This window comes from Aethalodelphis obliquidens, unplaced genomic scaffold, assembly GCF_003676395.1.
Source record: "Aethalodelphis obliquidens isolate GAN/ISIS:26980383/991018 unplaced genomic scaffold, ASM367639v1 scaffold24, whole genome shotgun sequence".
NCBI lineage: Eukaryota > Metazoa > Chordata > Mammalia > Artiodactyla > Delphinidae > Aethalodelphis > Aethalodelphis obliquidens.
In genome coordinates this window covers 2,946,682-2,965,054 of record NW_020837968.1, presented here as the reverse complement: position 1 = coordinate 2,965,054, position 18,373 = coordinate 2,946,682, and positions in this window count along the sequence as shown.

Here is an 18,373-nt window from a genome sequence, read left to right as displayed (position 1 = left end):
AAGGTGAGATGGAATTCCAGTGGAGGGCAGTGTGCTACTGGTAGAATGTATTAGATTTTTTAAAAATATGGGGGAGATTGAGTAACTATAACCCTTATCCTAGTGGGATTACTTGGTTATTGCTGAGTGTAAATAACGCATTTGAAAAAAGAGAAAGTGAAACTGAGCATGATCAATCAGCAGCTAATAGCTAAATTTGGAAGCCAGAAGGCCCCTTAGTAGCATTTAAAGAGGATCTGGTTTACTTTAGCTGGAGGGAAGAGAAATCTGAGTAAAAGGGCCCCTAATAAGAGTAGCCAATTCCCAAGAAGCTGAACTCTCATTTGAGGTCGGTCTGCTATGGCTGGGTCAGGGCATTGGTTGGGAAAGATTAGGACCCTCAACCATGGAATGAGGACTTCTGGGTTTATGCACCTGAAAACTTTAAATTCTTAGATTGCTTGGAACCCTCTAGGCCTGGAGGGGTGAACCACAATTTGCTACTAAGGGCCACATTGCTTGAAGACAATGTAAAGTCTTCCCTTTCATAGAACAAAGTAAGCTTTCACCCAGTGTCTGCTCACACCTTCCCTCTTAGTCACTAACCCAGTGACCAGGGTTAAGTCACAATGTAACCGGACTGTGGATATGCTCAGCCCTATTAAGGAATAAATAAACTATATTTCAAAATACCTTCAGAATCTAGCCAACATGCACCAGCAGGAGCAAAAGAGTTTTCTGGAACTGCATCGAGTGGGCATAACATAAATTTGAAAAAGGGATATTCATATGCAATGCGTGTGGACTTCTGGTTAAATATCTGGATTAGGGTTATAAATTTGGAGTCATACAATTATCAATAGAATTTAAAGCAATAAGGCTGAATGAGATCTGATAGCCAGTGCTTATAGCTACTAGTTTGATGTATTATTGAGAAACAGTATGATCCTGCAAAACAATATTAAGATTTTATTATTAACCATAAAATTGCAGAGTTTAATACTTAAATATGGGGAAATTATTATAAAGGAAGAAGTAAATGCCTCTCTTAGAGATAAAAATTGATCATTCTCTTCACTATTATTTCATTGAAAACTAGAAATGAAATGCATGAACTTTCAAAGTCATTTTGTGAGCAGTGTTTGTAGCAAACATATATATCCATCCTTCTTGTGTGTGTGAATTTTCCACCACTTACATATGTAGCTCTTAGAGTATACTGTATTTTCTTCTTCCTACACTGAAAATGGAGCATTAGAGAAAAAAAGCAGAACCACTGCTTCCACATAATTTCATATTTAGCAGAACTTTCAAAGTAGATTAAATTATGTTCAAGTGGGAAAAAAAAAGTTAATGCAATCCTCATAATTTCATTGATTGATTTATTTCTGAGTAGTTATTTTCTTCTTTATCCTCCTTTTCTTTGGGTGTGATGCAGACTGGTACTGCGGCTAAGGAGGAGGGTTTTAGCATCAGAGTGCTTGATTTCAAATCAAGAGTTATCCACTTAAAAGTGTGAAACTTTAGAAAATAAGTCAACCTCTCTGTGTCTCAGCTTCCTTGTCTGTAAAACGAAAATAACCATAGGGGCTTCCCTGGTGGCGCAGTGGTTGAGAGTCCGCCTGCCGATGCAGGGGACACGGGTTCGTGCCCTGGTCCGGGAAGATCCCACGTGCCGCGGAGCGGCTGGGTCCGTGAGCCATGGCTGCTGAGCCTGCGTGTCCGGAGGCTGTGCTCCGCAACGGGAGAGGCCACAACAGTGAGAGGCCCGTGTACCGCAAAAAAAAAAAAAAAAAAAAGAAAGAAAGAAAATAACCATAGAATCTAACTTAGGGATTTGTAATGATTAAATGAATAAAATATGTAAGCTGAATAGCATAGGGCCTGACACATATTAAGGATTTAATAAATATTAACAATTATTAGCAATTACAGAGGAGATTCTTTCATTACTCTGTTAACGACACTTCATGTGTTTGGCCTAGAGTCATCAATACCAACTAATGCTGGTACCTAAAAATTATAGAAACTAATTTTTTTTTCTAGTGAACTTCATTTAATAGAGTTAATTATAACAAAATACCTAACCATACCTCCTCTTAGCTGCAACCTATGCATCTAATTAAAAAGTCACAAGTAGAAACTTGAAAAAGAAGCCTAAGAATTAACTTTAGTTGTTAGAGTACTTTAAACTTTGTCATATATGTAGCACATTAACTCAGAATGGATATAGCAAAATAGATCAAGTGAAATCATTAATAAGCAGAGTTTTTATTATCTTTGCTACATTGTGGTTCTGCAGGTCAATATGACAGTCATCTATACTATATAAAGTTGATGACATTTTACATTACTTAATATTAAGACTTTTGTATGATAGTATTTAGAATAGTATCTTTAATAGTATATTTTCAATTACCTCATTTAAGTAATATTTATTATTTCTAAGGCATCATGCTAGGAGGATGTGAAGAAATATGTACTGAACTTTGTAGTTTAACAGTCCAAAACATTGCTAACTTCATTGTTGGTGTGATCACTCGTGGACCAAGAGAAAAAAAGGAGTTACCCAGATATCAGCACTTCATTTTGCTTGAATTACTATGGTTTACTAAGAACCTAGTTCAAAATATATAATAAATTGCTTGTATGACTATCACTGTGGGAGAATTTTTCATTCAGAATCAGTATGCCTAATTTTCTCTGAAAATCCAAACTAGAAAACAAAAATTTTAATTTTTGTTCTTCATTTCAGAGGGTATATGGCTTAATTTGAAAATGGAGGAAAACTTTAATTTCAAAAATTAAAAATTATGTCTTTCTTTTAAGTAGAATTTGGGTCAAAGAATGCTTGATGATAAATGCCTACTATTATTACTGTCATTTAGATTATGTAGATCAATGATTTTATAAGAAGCTAGCAATTAGTCAAACAGTATTTTTGGTGTGTTATAAGAAAATCCAGGGCAAATTTTATTCTAAAGTAATAAAAAATAAATATTCAATCTATTAATTATCTACTTTGGCCAAATGTAACTATGAGTACTTTCTCAATAAGAGCAAAATCTATATAACTATATAACTATATAACATGGTAAATATCCATAGAAAAGAATGAAAAGTATCAAATTCAAACACAAGCATAGCTTTAAAATAAAATATGTAAAATCCTGAAAGAATGCAGTAATTGAAACAAAATCAATTTCCAAACTATAAATTTGAATAGTGAAATAAAATTATGCTAATTTAATGTATTTGCCTTATTGTTTTTCAGTTCATTATGCTGCATGCATAAATATGAGATGGTTATTTTCCCTTTGATAATACTCCTTAAGTAATTTGCTTTAAATTGGTTTGCTTCCTTTAAGTCCTGCCAAAGCCTTTTGGAAAGATCTCGTTTTCAAATAAGCTTTCACTGCTTATTATATTTTACTTTTATTTACTTTTGTTTACATCATGTAAAAGGCATTACCAATTATTTTACTTACTTGTATTATGAGACTATAGTATATAAGTGTCTCAAACTGCTTCCCATTTTTCTTCCTTAACTCTATGTTCTATAAGAACCTATCAAAAGTCTACGATACTGCCTCTGACTGTAAATACCTCTGAATTTTCCAGTGGCTCAGGTCACTGATATTCAAATTCTCTGACCCTAATTAACTTTGTCTTTATCCTGCTTATTACACAGCCATTAAGCCTTTCTTTTTTTTCACACTATTTCCTGGTCTTTCACTATTAAATGATCATTTCTGTTTCCTTCTCATTTTCCTGAATTTTTCACAGTTATGTCAAAAACTGAAAAACTTAAGCAGAGACTATAAAGTGATGCATAAGCTAAAGGCTAATGGCATAAAGTATGTTTATTTTATCAAGATTTTTCTTCTCTCTAGTTTTATTCTCAAATTTCTAATATCTAATACAATTACATGCTTGTTATTTTATGTTCTATCATTCCATTGATGTTCAGGACAACACATGGTGCACATATGAAAAGACTTGCAATTGTAACAGTAAAAGTTAATCAACACAAATTATTAACAAGTATTAATAAGGAACAAAGCAAATTCTACTGAAGAGATATCAAGTCAAGTCAATTATGATAAGAAATTTGGGGCCTAAACAGAGATAGAGATTTGGGGGATTTTTTTTTTCTTTTAGTTAGACTAAAAGGGCAACAATTCCTTCCTTTCTTTATCCCTTCCATCCTTTCTCTTTTTTTCTTCCTTTCTACCTGTCTTCTCCTTTTCTTTTCTCCTTCTTACTTACACATTTCCTTCTCACTTGCCTTATTCTTTCTTACAATAAACATGTAGAATATTATGGTATAATATTGATTATGGATGTAAATGCTTGCAGGGGCCAGGAAGTTAACTTGAATGAATGAAGCAGGCAAGATATTAGGAAAAATAACAAAAAGAAAAAAACAAAACAACAACAAACAACATCTTTCATCCTAGGAAAGACGAGTAACAACCCAATTGATCCTTTGGTGCTTCATGTCAGACATTTAGAAGAGAGTACGCTCCATTCTACATATAAGAAGCAACAGTAATGAGCTATGGTCACTCCAGCTTGTCAGATCTGACAACTTAAAAAAAGAAACAAAAAGAACAAAGCAGAAATACAGTTTTATACTGGTAGAATTTATCATTCATAAAATTTCCCACTTGTAAAGCTTGGAAAAGATTGTAATATATTTACAGACCTACTCTACAGCTCTAAAGTTTATAGGCTAAATGCAGAAATGCCTCGCAGATTGCAGGTAGGGCTGAGGTATAATAGAAAGGAAACCAGATTCACAGACAGACCTGTGCCTGAATTATGGCTTCACCACCACCTAGATGTTTTCATTGGGATAAATTATTTAATTTCTATAATTTTCAGTTTTTATAACCAAACAAATTTCAGAGACTTCGCAAAGGTCAAAGTAAGTAACTTAGGAAAATGAACAATAAACAGTGCTTTACATTTATACATAATCAAAATTGTGGGCATTTTTATTTGAGACCTAAGTGTATACAGAAAACTAAGACACCATATACTCATTTAAAATCTCACAATTTAATAATGAAATTAGATTTGTAAACAAGTAAAGTGATATTTTATATGATAAGTTCCAAATGAAATAATGAATGAATCACAGAACTATGAATAAAGTGATACTGGAATCTAGAGGAAGAAGCAAAAAATATCTGCAAAAAGGGACAGTAAATTATTATAAGTCAATTTAAAACTTCAAATCAAAAAGATGTTTTTTGGGCCTCACTCCTACATTGAAATTATAGAAATCAGTCATCTTTAAAAATAATGGGGATACCATTGATTGGTCAACAGGTATTTAGCAATTTACTTTACAATTTGAAGAAGAAAGTGTCCTCACAGCTGAATTATTTTTTTTATCATTCAGTTATCTAACATACCTGGAATTACATAAAGCACAGTATAAATATGATAAATCCTTTAATCTTTCTTATAAGAATGTCATACTGATAAACTATCCTATAAATATTCAAATTTATTAACATTAAATATGTATGTTAAGTATTTTTAAATTGTATATAATTATGTGTTTTAAACTATGTGTGTTACATTTGCTAAATCATATCATAGATATACTACATCTCTAAAGTTATAGATGAAATTATTTGGAAAATCAAAAATAATCCAAATAATATTCTTCCTCATCATATGAAATAAAACATGGATTTTAATGGACAATTGAGAGGATTTGTGAGCATCTAAATGTACCCGAGAGTGGCTAATTTTTACATAGACTGAATTTTGTTCTGTAGTAATTACGTCTGGGTGATTTTATTGTAAAACATCTACATGAGGATTCAGCTTCTCAGAGGCACAGTGATAGACAGATGTTAGTGTAGGGGATGCAAAAATTTACCTCTACCCATCTTAGGTTGTCAGTGGGGACTCTAACAGAAAGACAGATTAACAAGAGAAAACACATGGCTTGTTAATGTGTACAGTGTACATCATGGAGAGAAACCTGAAACAAAGTGTGATTCAAAGCAGTGCCTTAGGATCTTGGCTTATACAGGGACTTCAGTGAAAAATACTACAGGTGTAGAGAAATGACAGGACAAGGAAAGCAGTTTTCAGTGTCCAACTTGGCAAACGGTGGGAAGGTAAATATACAGGCGGGAATTGATGGAAGAAAGTTTGTTTGAAGTTCCTCTGGTGACATCTCTGGGCTGACAAGTTTGTCTCCAGTAAAAAGAGATACAGGGAGGGAGCTTCAAGACTGCGGAGGAGTAAGATGCAGAGATCACCTTCCTCCCCACAAATACATCAGAAATACATCTACATGTGGAACAACTCCTACAGAATGCCTACTGAAGGCTGGCAGAAGACCTCAGACCTCCCGAAAGGCAAGAAAGTCCCCACGTACCTGGGTGGAGCAAAAGACAAAAGGAAAAACAGAGACAAAAGAATAGGGATGGGACCTGCACCAGTGGGAGGGAGCTGTGAAGGAGGAAAGGTTTCCAGACACTAGGAAGCCCCTTCGCGGGCGGAGACTGCGGGTGGGAGAGGGGGGGAGCTTCGGAGCCGCGGAGGAGAGCACAGCAACAGGGGTGCGGAGGGCAAAGTGGAGAGATTCCCGCACAGAGGATTGGTACCGACCAGCACTCACCAGCCCGAGAGGCTCGTCTGCTCACCTGCCGGGGTGGGCGGGAGTTGGGAGCTGAGGCTCGGGCTTCGGAGGTCAGATCCCAGGGAGAGGACCAGGGTTGGCAACGTGAATACAGCCTGAAGGGGGCTGGTGCGCCACGGCTAGCCGGGAGGGAGTCCGGAAAAATATCTGGAGCTGCCGAAGAAGCAAGAGACTTTTTCTTCCCTCTTTGTTTCCTGGTGTGCGAGGAGAGGGGATTAACAGCGCTGTTTAAAGGAGCTCCAGAGACGGGCGTGAGCCGCGGCTAAAACGCGCACCCCAGAGACGGGCATGAGACGCTAAGGCTGCGGATGCCGCCACCAAGAAGCCTGTGTGCGAGCACAGGTCACTATCCACACCCCCCTCCCAAGAGCCTGTGCAGCCCGCCACTGCCAGGGTCCCGTGATCCAGGGACAACTTCCCCAGGAGAACGCACGGCGCGCCTCAGGCTGGTGCAACGTCATGTCAGCCTCTGCCGCCGCAGGCTCGCCCCAAACTCCATACCCCTCCCTCCCCCCGGCCTGAGTGAGCCAGAGCCCCCGAATCAGCGGCTCCTTTAACTCCCGTCCTGTCTGAGTGAAGAACAGACTCCCTCAGGCAACCTACACTCAGAGGTGGGGCCAAATCCAAAGCTGAACCCCAGGAGTTGTGCGGAACAAAGAAGAGAAAGGGAAATCTCTGCCAGAAGCCTCAGGAGCAGAGGATTAAATCTCCACAAACAACTTGATGTACCCTGCATCTGTGGAATACATGAATAGACAACGAATCATGCCAAATTGAGGAGGTGGACTTCGGGAGCAACAAAATATATATATATTTTCCCTTTTTCTCTTTTTGTGAGTGTGTATGTGTATGCTTCTGTGTGTGAATTTGTCTGTATAGCTTTGCTTTTACCATTTGTCCTAGGGTTCTGTCTGTCCATTTTTGGTGTTTATTTTTTTATTACTTAAAAAAAATGTTTTTTTCTTAATTTTTTACTTTAATAACTTTATTTTATTTTACTTTATTTTATTTTATCTCTTCTTTCTCTTTCCTTTCTTTTCTCCCTTTTATTCTGAGCCGTGTGGAGGACAGGCTCTTGGTGCTCCATCCAGGCATCAGGGCTGTTTCACTGAGGTGGGAGAGACAACTTCAAGACACTGGTCCACAACAGACCTCCCAATTCCACGTAATATCAAATGACGAAAATCTCGCAGAGATCTCCATCTCAACGCCAAGACCCAGCTCCACTCAACAACCAGCAAGCTAGAGGGCAGGACATCCTATGCCAAAAAACTAGCAAGACAGGAACACAACACTATCCATTAGCAGACAGGCTGCCTAAAATCATAATAAGGCCACAGACACCCCAAAACACACCACCAGACGTGGACTTGCCCACCAGAAAGACAAGATCCAGCCTCATCCACCAGAACACAGCCACTAGTGCCCTACACCAGGAAGCCTACACAGCCCACTGAACTAACCTTAGCGACTGGGGACAGACACCTAAAATAACAGAAACTACGAACCTGCAGCCTGCAAAAAGGAAACCTCAGACACAGTAAGTTAAGCAAAATGAGAAGACAGAGAAACATTGAGCAGATGAAGGAGCAAGGCAAAAAGCCACCAGACCTAACAAATGAAGAGGAAATAAGCAGTCTACCTGAAAAAGAATTCAGAATAATGATAGTAAAGATGATACAAAATCTTGGAAATAGAATGGAGAAAATACAAGAAACGTTTAACAAGGACATAGAAGAACTAAACAGCAAACAAACAGAGATGAACAACACAATAAATGAAATTTAAAATATTCTAGAAGGGATCAATAGCAGAATAACTGAGGCAGAAGAACGGATAAGTGAACTGGAAGATAAAATAGTGGAAATAACTACTGCAGAGCAGAATAAAGAAAAAAGAATGAAAATAATTGAGGACAGTCTCAGGGACCTCTGGGACAACATTAAATGCACCAACATTTGAATTATAGGGGTCCCAGAAGAAGAAGAGAAAAAGAGAGAGACTGAGAAAATATTTGACGAGATTATAGTTGAAAACTTCCCTAATATGGGAAAGGCAATAGTTAATCAAGTCCAGGAAGCACAGGGTCCCATCAGGATAAATCCAAGGAGAAACATGCCAAGACACATATTAATGAAACAATCAAAAATTAAATACAAAGAACAAATATTAAAAGCAGCAAGGGAAAACCAACAAGTAACACATAAGGGAATCCCCATAAGGTTAACAGCTGATCTTTCAGCAGAATCTCTGCAAGCCAGAAGGGAGTGGCAGGATATATTTAAAGTGGTGAAAGAGAAAAACCTACAAGCAAGATTACTCTACCTAGCAAGGATCACATTCAGATTTGATGGAGAAATTAAAACCTTTACAGACAACCAAAAGCTAAGAGAATTCACCACCAAACCAGCTTTAAAACAAATGCTAAAGGAACTTGTCTAGGCAGGAAACACAAGAGAGGGAAAAGAGCTACAAGAACAAACCCAAAACAACTAAGAAAACGGTAATAGGAACATACATATTGATAATTACCTTAAATGTAAATGGATTAAATGCTCCAACCAAACGACATATACTGGCTGAATGGATACACAAACTAGACCAGTATATATGCTGTCTACAAGAGACCCACTTCAGACTTAGGGACACATACAGACTGAAAGTTAGAGAATGGAAAAAGATATTCCATGGAAATGGAAATCAAAAGAAAGCTGGAGTAGCAATTCTCATATCAAACAAAATAGACTTTAAAACAAAGACCGTTCCAGAGACAAAGAAGGACACCACATAATGATCAAGGGATCAATCCGAGAACAAGATACAGCAAATGTAAATATTTATGCACCCAAAAACGGAGCACCTCAATATATAAGGCAAATACTAACAGCCATAAAAGGGGATATCAACAAAAACACAATCATAGTAGGGGACTTTAACATCCCACTTTCACCAATGGACAGATCATCCAAAATGAAAATAAATAAGGAAACACAAGCTTTAAATGACACATTAAACAAGATGGACTTAATTGACATTTATAGGACATTCCATCCAAAAACAACAGAATACACTTTCTTCTCAAGTGTGCATGGAATATTGTACTGAAATCGTATCAAGTATCCTTTCCAACCACAACACTATAAGACTAGATATCAATTCCAGTAAAAAATCTGTAAAAAATACAAGTGCATGGAGGCTACACAATACACTTCTGAATAACCAAGAGATCACTGAAGAAATCAAAGAGGAAACCAAAAAATACCTAGAAACAAATGACAATGAAAGCACAACAACCCAAAACCAATGGGATGCAGCAAAAGCAGTTCTAAGAGGGAAGTTTATAGCAACACAATCCTACCTTAATAAACAAGAAACATCTCAAATAAACAATCTAACCTTACACCTAAAGCAATTGGAGAAAGAAGAACAAAAATACCCCAAAGTTAGCAGAAGGAAAGAAATCATAAAGATCAGATCAGAAATAAATGAAAAAGAAATGAAGAAAACAATAGCAGAGATCAATAAAACTAAAAGCTGGTTCTTTGAGAAGATAAACAAAATTGATAAACCTTTACCACACTCATCAAGAAAAAAAGGGAGAAGACTCAAATCAATAGAATTAGAAACGAAAAAGAAGTAACAACTGACACTGCAGAAATACAAAGGATCATGAGAGATTACTACAAGCAACTCTACGCCAATAAAATGGACAACCTGGAAGAAATGGACAAATTCTTAGAAATGCACAACCTTCTGAGACTGAACCAGGAAGAAATAGAAAATATGAACAGACCAATCACAAGCACTGAAATTGAAACTGTGATTAAAAATCTTCCAACAAACAAAAGCCCAGGACCAGATGGCTTCACAGGCGAATTCTATCAAACATTTAGAGAACAGCTAACACCTATCCTTCTCAAACTCTTCCAAAATATAGCAGAGGGTGGAACACTCCTAAATTCATTCTACAAGGCCACCATCACCTTGATACCAAAACCAGATAAAGATGTCAGAAAGAAAGAAAACTACAGGCCAATATCACTGATGAACATAGATGCAAAAATCCTCAACAAAATACTAGCAAACAGAATCCAACAGCACATTAAAAGGATCATACACTCTGCTCAAGTGGGGTTTATCCCAGGAATGCAAGGATTCTTCAATATACACAAATCAATCAATGTGATACACCATATTAAAAAACTGAAGGAGAAAAAGCATATGTTCATCTCAACAGATTCAGAAAAAGCTTTTGACAAAATTCAACACCCATTTATGATAAAAACCCTCCAGAAAGTAGGCATAGAGGGGACTTTCCTCAACATAGTAAAGGCCATATATGACAAACCCATGGCCAAGATCATCCTCAATGATGAAAAACTGAAACCATTTCCAGTAAGATCAGAAACAAGACAAGTTTGCCCACTCTCACCACTATTATTCAACATAGTTTTGGAAGTTTTAGCCACAGCGATCAGAGAAGAAAAGAAATAAAGGAAATCCAAATCAGAAAAGAAGAATTAAAGCTGTCACTGTTTGCAGATGACATGATACTATACATAGAGAATCCTAAATATGCTAGCAGAAAACTACTAGAGCTAATCAATGAATTTGGTAAAGTAGTAGGGTACAAAATTAATGCAGAGAAATCTCTAGCATTCCTATACAGTTATGATGAAAAATCAGAAAGTGAAATTAAGAAAACACTCCCATTTACTATTGTAACAAAAGTTAAAATACCTAGGAATAAACCTACCTAAGGAGACAAAAGACCTGTATTCAGAAAATTATAAGACACTGATGAAAGAAATTAAAGATGATACAAATAGATGGAGAGATATACCGTGTTCTTGGATTGGAAGAATCAACATTGTGAAAATGACTCGACTACCCAAAGCAATCTACAGATTCGATGCAATCCCTATCAAACTACCACTGTCATTTTTCACAGAACTAGAACAACAAATTTCACAATATGTATGGAAACACAAAATACCCCGAATAGCCAAAGCAAGTTTGAGAAAGAAAAACGGAGCTGGAGGAATCAGGCTCTCTGACTTCAGACTATACTACAAAGCTACAGTCATCAAAACAGTATGGTACAGGCACAAAAACAGAAATATAGATCAATGGAACAGGATAGAAAGCCCAAAGATAAATCCATGCACATATGGTTACCTTATCTTTGATAAAGGAGGCAATAGTATACAGTGGAAAAAAAGACAGCTGCTTCAATAAGTGATGCTGGTAAAACTGGACAGCTACATGTAAAAGAATGAAATTAGAAGACTGCCTAACACCATAAACAAAAATAAACTCAAAATGGATTAAAGACCTAAATGTAAGGCTAGACACCATCAAACTCTTAGAGGAAAACATAGGCAGAACACTATGATATGAATCACAACAAGATCCTTTCTGACGCATCTCCTAGGGAAAGGGAAAAAAAAAAAAAACAAAGTAAACATATGGGACCTAATGAAACTTAAAAGCTTTTGCACAGCCAAGGAAACCATAAACACGATGAATAGACAACTAAAACCTTTACAGACAACCAAAAGCTAAGAGAATTCACCACCAAACCAGCTTTAAAACAAATGCTAAAGGAACTTGTCTAGGCAGGAAACACAAGAGAGGGAAAAGAGCTACAAGAACAAACCCAAAACAACTAAGAAAACGGTAATAGGAACATACATATTGATAATTACCTTAAATGTAAATGGATTAAATGCTCCAACCAAACGACATATACTGGCTGAATGTATACACAAACTAGACCAGTATATATGCTGTCTACAAGAGACCCACTTCAGACTTAGGGACACATACAGAATGGGAGAAAATATTTGCAAATGAAGCAACTGAGAAAGGATTAATTTCGAAAACACACAAGCAGCTCATGCCGCTCAATATCAAAAAAACAAACAACCCAATCCAAAAATGGGCAGAAGATCTAAATAGGCATTTCTCCAAAGAAGATATACAGATTGCCAACAGACATATGAAAGAATGCTCAACATCATTCATCATTAGAGAAATGCAAATCAAAACTACAATGAGATATCCTCTCACACCGGTCAGAATGGCCATCATCAAAAAATCTACAAACAATAAGTGCTGGAGAATGTGTGGAGAAATGGGGACCCTCTTGCACTGTTGGTGGGAATGTAAATTGATACAGCCACTATGGAAAACAGTATGGAGGTTCCTTAAAAAACTAAAAATAGACCTACGATACAACCCAGCAATCCCACTATTGGGCATATACCCTGAGAAAACCATAATTCAAAAAGAGTCATGTATCAAAAAGTTCATTGCAGCTCTATTTACAATGGCCAGGACATGGAAGCAACCTATGTGTCCATCAACAGATGAATGGATAATGAAGATGTGGCACATATATACAATGGAATATTACTCAGCCATAAAAAGGAACGAAACTGAGTTATTTGTAGTGAGGTGGATGGACCTAGAGACTGTCATACAGAGTGAAGTAAGTCAGAAAGAGAAAAACAAATACTGTATACTAATACATGTATATGGTATCTAAAAAAATAAAAAAGAAAATGGTCAGAAGAACCTAGGGGCAAGATGGGAATAAAGATGCAGAGGTACTAGAGAATGGACTTGAGGATATGAGGAGGGGGAAGGGTAAGCTGGGACAAAGTGAGAGAGTGGCATGGACATATATACACTACTAAATGTAAAATAGATAGTGTGAAGCAGCCGCATAGCACAGAGAGATCAGCTCCATGCTTTTTGACCACCTAGAGGGGTGGGATAGGGAGGGTGGGAGGGCGGGAGATGCAACTGGTAAGAGTTATTGGGACATATGTATATGTATAACTGATTCACTTTGTTATAAAGCAGAAACTGACACCATTGTAAAGCAATTATACTCTAATAAAGATTTGTTTTAAAATGTGAATTAAAAAAAAATATATTTCGTATCCTGTCTTTTGGCTGAAATGAGGACGCTTATTCTGGGTTTTCTGTTTCTTAACTGCCTTCAGCTCAGAATGACTTTTATGTCAGAGAGGTATATATTGGGATTAAATATTCTGGTTTACTTCAATAGATAGGTTAATAGATAGATAGATAGACAGATAGGTAGATAGACAAATATTTATTTAAATATCAGAAGAGATATGAAATTGTCAAGCTCTCTACTTGAACAAGACTTAGTAACATACCAGGTGACATTTTGTTACATAATTGAAAATACTAAATTAAATAGTATTAATGTAATTTGTAAAACAAGCTAGAACTAGCCCCTGACACAACCTGCTTTGGAAAGATAAGACCATAACACTTTACATTAAATGATAAAAACCCTCCTGATAAATGTAATGTAAATATATTACATTTATTTAATGTAAATGTAATAATTTACATGTAAATGTTAATGTTTACATGTTCACATGTAAATGTTAATGTTTACATGTAAATGTTTACATGTAAATATTACATGTAAATGTAATAATGTAAATAAATGTAATGTAAATGTACTACATTTATTTAATGTAAATAAAAATTTATTTACATTAAATAAGCAGCTTGAAAAGTCTCACTACTTCTTGTTCTCAATACATTTGCAAGTGAGGGCCACCTGATCATTTTCCCTAAATGTTACTTTTTCCCCCAAAGTCACTCCTGTTCCCAACCAAGTTCCCAATCTAGGACATAGCCCTAGTCCTAATAGTTTCCTTTGAATTTTCCTTTTGGACAAATTATTAAGATTTACTCTTAGCAGCAGACAGTGTTCAGCAAAAGAGGATAAACAAAATTTGATTCTTTTATACATGTTTCTTAGAATCTTGTGGAGGTATTATATGTTTACCTATTAAAAGTATTCTCCAGATTTACGGAAACACTACCATTCTCAAACGTATCCAATTGGATAGGTTTATGATTCCATGGGCCCATTAAAAATATTTTATAGCTTTCAATTACTTGAAAAATAATTACTTGAAAAACCATCCAAACTTCTAAGGATGGTTTTCAAATATAAATCAACATAATAACACACAATTAGCTCATAATATGTTTATAGATCTTAATAATATATAGATCAGAGTAATATGTTATATAGATGTTACTATATATATATATATATATATAACTACAGAAGTGTATTCTTTGGCACTAGAAGCAAATTCTATGTTATCCTAATTAAACAAACAAATAACAAAACAAAACATACCTATATAAGTAGGGATAAACTATGCACATATGTTATATATGATGTGCATAGTTTATATATAAATATGTTGTTTATATATAACATATATAGTTTGATTATATTAATCTTGGCAATTCTTATAATCTTCTATAGAATGTTGTTAAAACTAGACCAGTTGCATTGAAAACAAATATGCCTTCCTTTAAAAGATGTCCTTCTAACTCCTTTTTCAATGAAGATCCATATGTTGCCCCCCGCCCCAATAGCTCTCAGTGCTTGACCTGAGGCATGAATAGCCACTGTGATCCTCTAACATTGCAACTTGCAGTATTCTCTGTATCGGGGGCACAACGATGACACGCCACTGCAGATGCTTAATAAATTGACAAAGGTAGAGAATGTAACGAAGACAACATTTTTGTCTGTTTTGAGAAAGTGAGAAAACTGCATGCTTTTCCATGAAATCGAATGCGTATATAGCTCATGCCCAGAATCCTTAATTCTGAGTACATACTTGAGATAAATAGATACAGATTTGTAAGGGGATGTAGTCAAGAATATTTATTTCAATGTAATTTGTATTAGGCAACAATTACAAAACACATGTAATGTTCATATTTAAAGAAATGGATTAGTTGAAATGTGATTAAAATTTAAATTAAAATTTGCATGTCGTGGAGCCTGAGAGGTGGACTTCAGGTTTGGCATGCATCCAGGGCCTACAGAATTCCTCTTAAGGAACACAGACCACGGATACCATCTTGGAGCCCTTTCCTCGCCTTCCTGCAGCTCGCTGTATCTCCCAGAAAGGAGCTTATACACTCATCTGGAGCCCCGATTTTTGCAACTGCTTCCCAGATTGCCTGGCTCTGGAGGCCAGCAGAGCTTACACTTGTATTCCCATAAGACAGTATATATTTGCATGCTTTTAAAAGCTGGTGCCTGACGCATATACATAGTAATAATACTACATATTTTGAAAATATATATATGTATTAAAAGATAGATGAAATTTGTGTCAGTGGAGAATGGAACTGGGATGCAGTTAAAAGGGAAAATTACAAATTAAAGACACACACACCAAAAAAACGCAGAAAGACTAATGAGGCAAATATGCCATGAATTTTAGCATAAGATTAATTAAAATTTAAGGAACAGATTCCCAAAAGAAAGATTAATGTATAATCAAGTGAGAAACTGTGGAACACATTTTCAGTTTGATTGTTCTTGTTCTGATTTTTCTTCTCCCCTGCATAGAGAGGTTAGTGTTTGGGGTTGGATAGTTAATGATTAATGTTATTGTATAAAGGATAAAAGGAATCATAGTCACTATTTTATCTGATCTCTAGAGGCTTTTCTTTTTATTCACTGTTTAAAACAGTTGTTTTGAAAAGCTTACAAAAATGTAGTTGGACAGGCTTTTTATATTAACCAAACATACAGATTTAAAAAACCCACGCTTTTCATTTTAATCTATAACTATTTTCTGCTAGATTTTTTTTGCAATATTTAATTCTTGTCTAATATAGTAAGAATAGGCTTAACTGACAATCAAATAAGCAAGGACTCCATATACCGTGGTGAAATTTTAAGAAGAAAAACACATTTTTATGTGATATGAACAATAATTCTGATTGGGTTGAACTCAAACTAGTAATTTTAATGTTGACATTTGAAATAATAAAAGATTTAAATATTCCTCAGATGCATATTTGAACTTGTAAGATGACTCTGGCTGCTATGTGAGAAAAAGATACAGGAGAAGAAAAGATATGGTAAAGCAAATAGTAGAATATTACACCCATCTAATTGAATATGGGAAGATTCCCATTATATTCTGAGGTTAGAAACAAAAACATTTGACTTCAGTAAATACTTTAGGATGTCGATCTTTATTACAGGATTGTTTGATGGTCAAGTGAGATAATAAGATAATAATTGTAACGTTTCTAGCATTGTGCTCAATAAATGGTAATATTGTTGAAACCCAGATATTTCTATCTCTTCAAACACTAAAATTATCTGTATATTTCAATAGTATGTGGTTTTGATCAATTAGCATAATTATGTTAATTTTTTAACTTTAAAATATCTATTTAAATAGAATAATAATACGCACTTAAAAAGAAAACTAGAGGAAACAGTTAATTTTCTCCCTTTGCATTAGTCAAAGCAACTAGCTAATTCCAATTCAATCAATTTAAATCAGTCCATGAATATATATACATTTTCCAAATTCAATGAATACCTGGGTTTCAGGAATAAGCTAGCCTATGATGTCATGCTCCATTCAAAGACTAATTTTTTATGGCATATGCCAGTTAATGTTAGCTGTGTTTTTTCTAAGGCTCCTTGAGGAGTGCTCTGGGTGATTGATCCCAGGTGTAGTTATCCATAGCAAATTGATTAAGCTCATTTTCAGTCATAGACAATGGGGCTTGGTATCCTAGGTAAAATAAAATGTACCTTGCTCAAACAATGAATAATAAAAAAATCAGAATAATTCTTGATTAAGAAAGGTATTTGAATTAATTACATTTTATCCAACTTAATATTTTGGCTCATTGACCAAACCTATCTTGTCTGTTGGTACCACTAATAGAAAAATGATTAAATTGACACAAAATCAAAATATGTGAGCTATGAAGTAATACGTTATATTTTTTCTTTACCTGGCTAAGTAACAAGTACAATATAGTTCTTTATAGCATATGAATACACATGCAAATCAAAGACTTTGTTGCTTTCTCCTGCATCAGGAAAAACCCTTAAGAGCCTGTACATGTTTGTGACACTTGCTAAAAGTGATTGGAGTTAAAGCATGACATCATGAATACAGAATACAGTCAATTACCCACATAAAATAGGAGTGTGTTTGCTAATTTTCCTGAGCATGTGCATGATTTATGTATTTTGCTTAGTTTCAATGTGAGAAAACTTCTAAAATATGGAATACAAAAATAATTTTTTTTTTTTGGCCTTGCCGCGCAGCACGCAGGATCTTAATTCTTGGACCAGGGATCAAATCCGTGCCCCCTGCAGTGGAAGCACGGAGTCTTAACCACTGGACCACCAGGGAAGTCTCACAAAAAGAATTGTTGATGATTATTTCTGGAATAATATCCCAGGCATCATTTTGACTTAGGCCAAATAGGTCATAACAATGCCTGGGTATTACCTATATAATTTATATATAGAGAGACTGTATATAAAGACCTTATCTTTTGGAGCAGTTTTAGATTTACAACAAAAGTGAGAGGAAGGTACAGAGACTTCCCATTAGACCCACCAGTGTCACACATGTATAGCCTCCTATTATCTATATCATGCACCAGAATCTCCCCAACCTGATCCTAGCAAGCACTGATCTTATTTTCTTCATAGTTTTCCCTTTTCCAGATATCATGAAGTTGGAATTATATAACATGTAGCCTTTTCAGGTTTGCTTCTATCTCTTAATAATGTGTACTTAAGGTCCCTTCATGTATTTTTAAGGTTTGATAGTTCATTTCTTTTTAGCACTAAATTATATTTCATTCTCT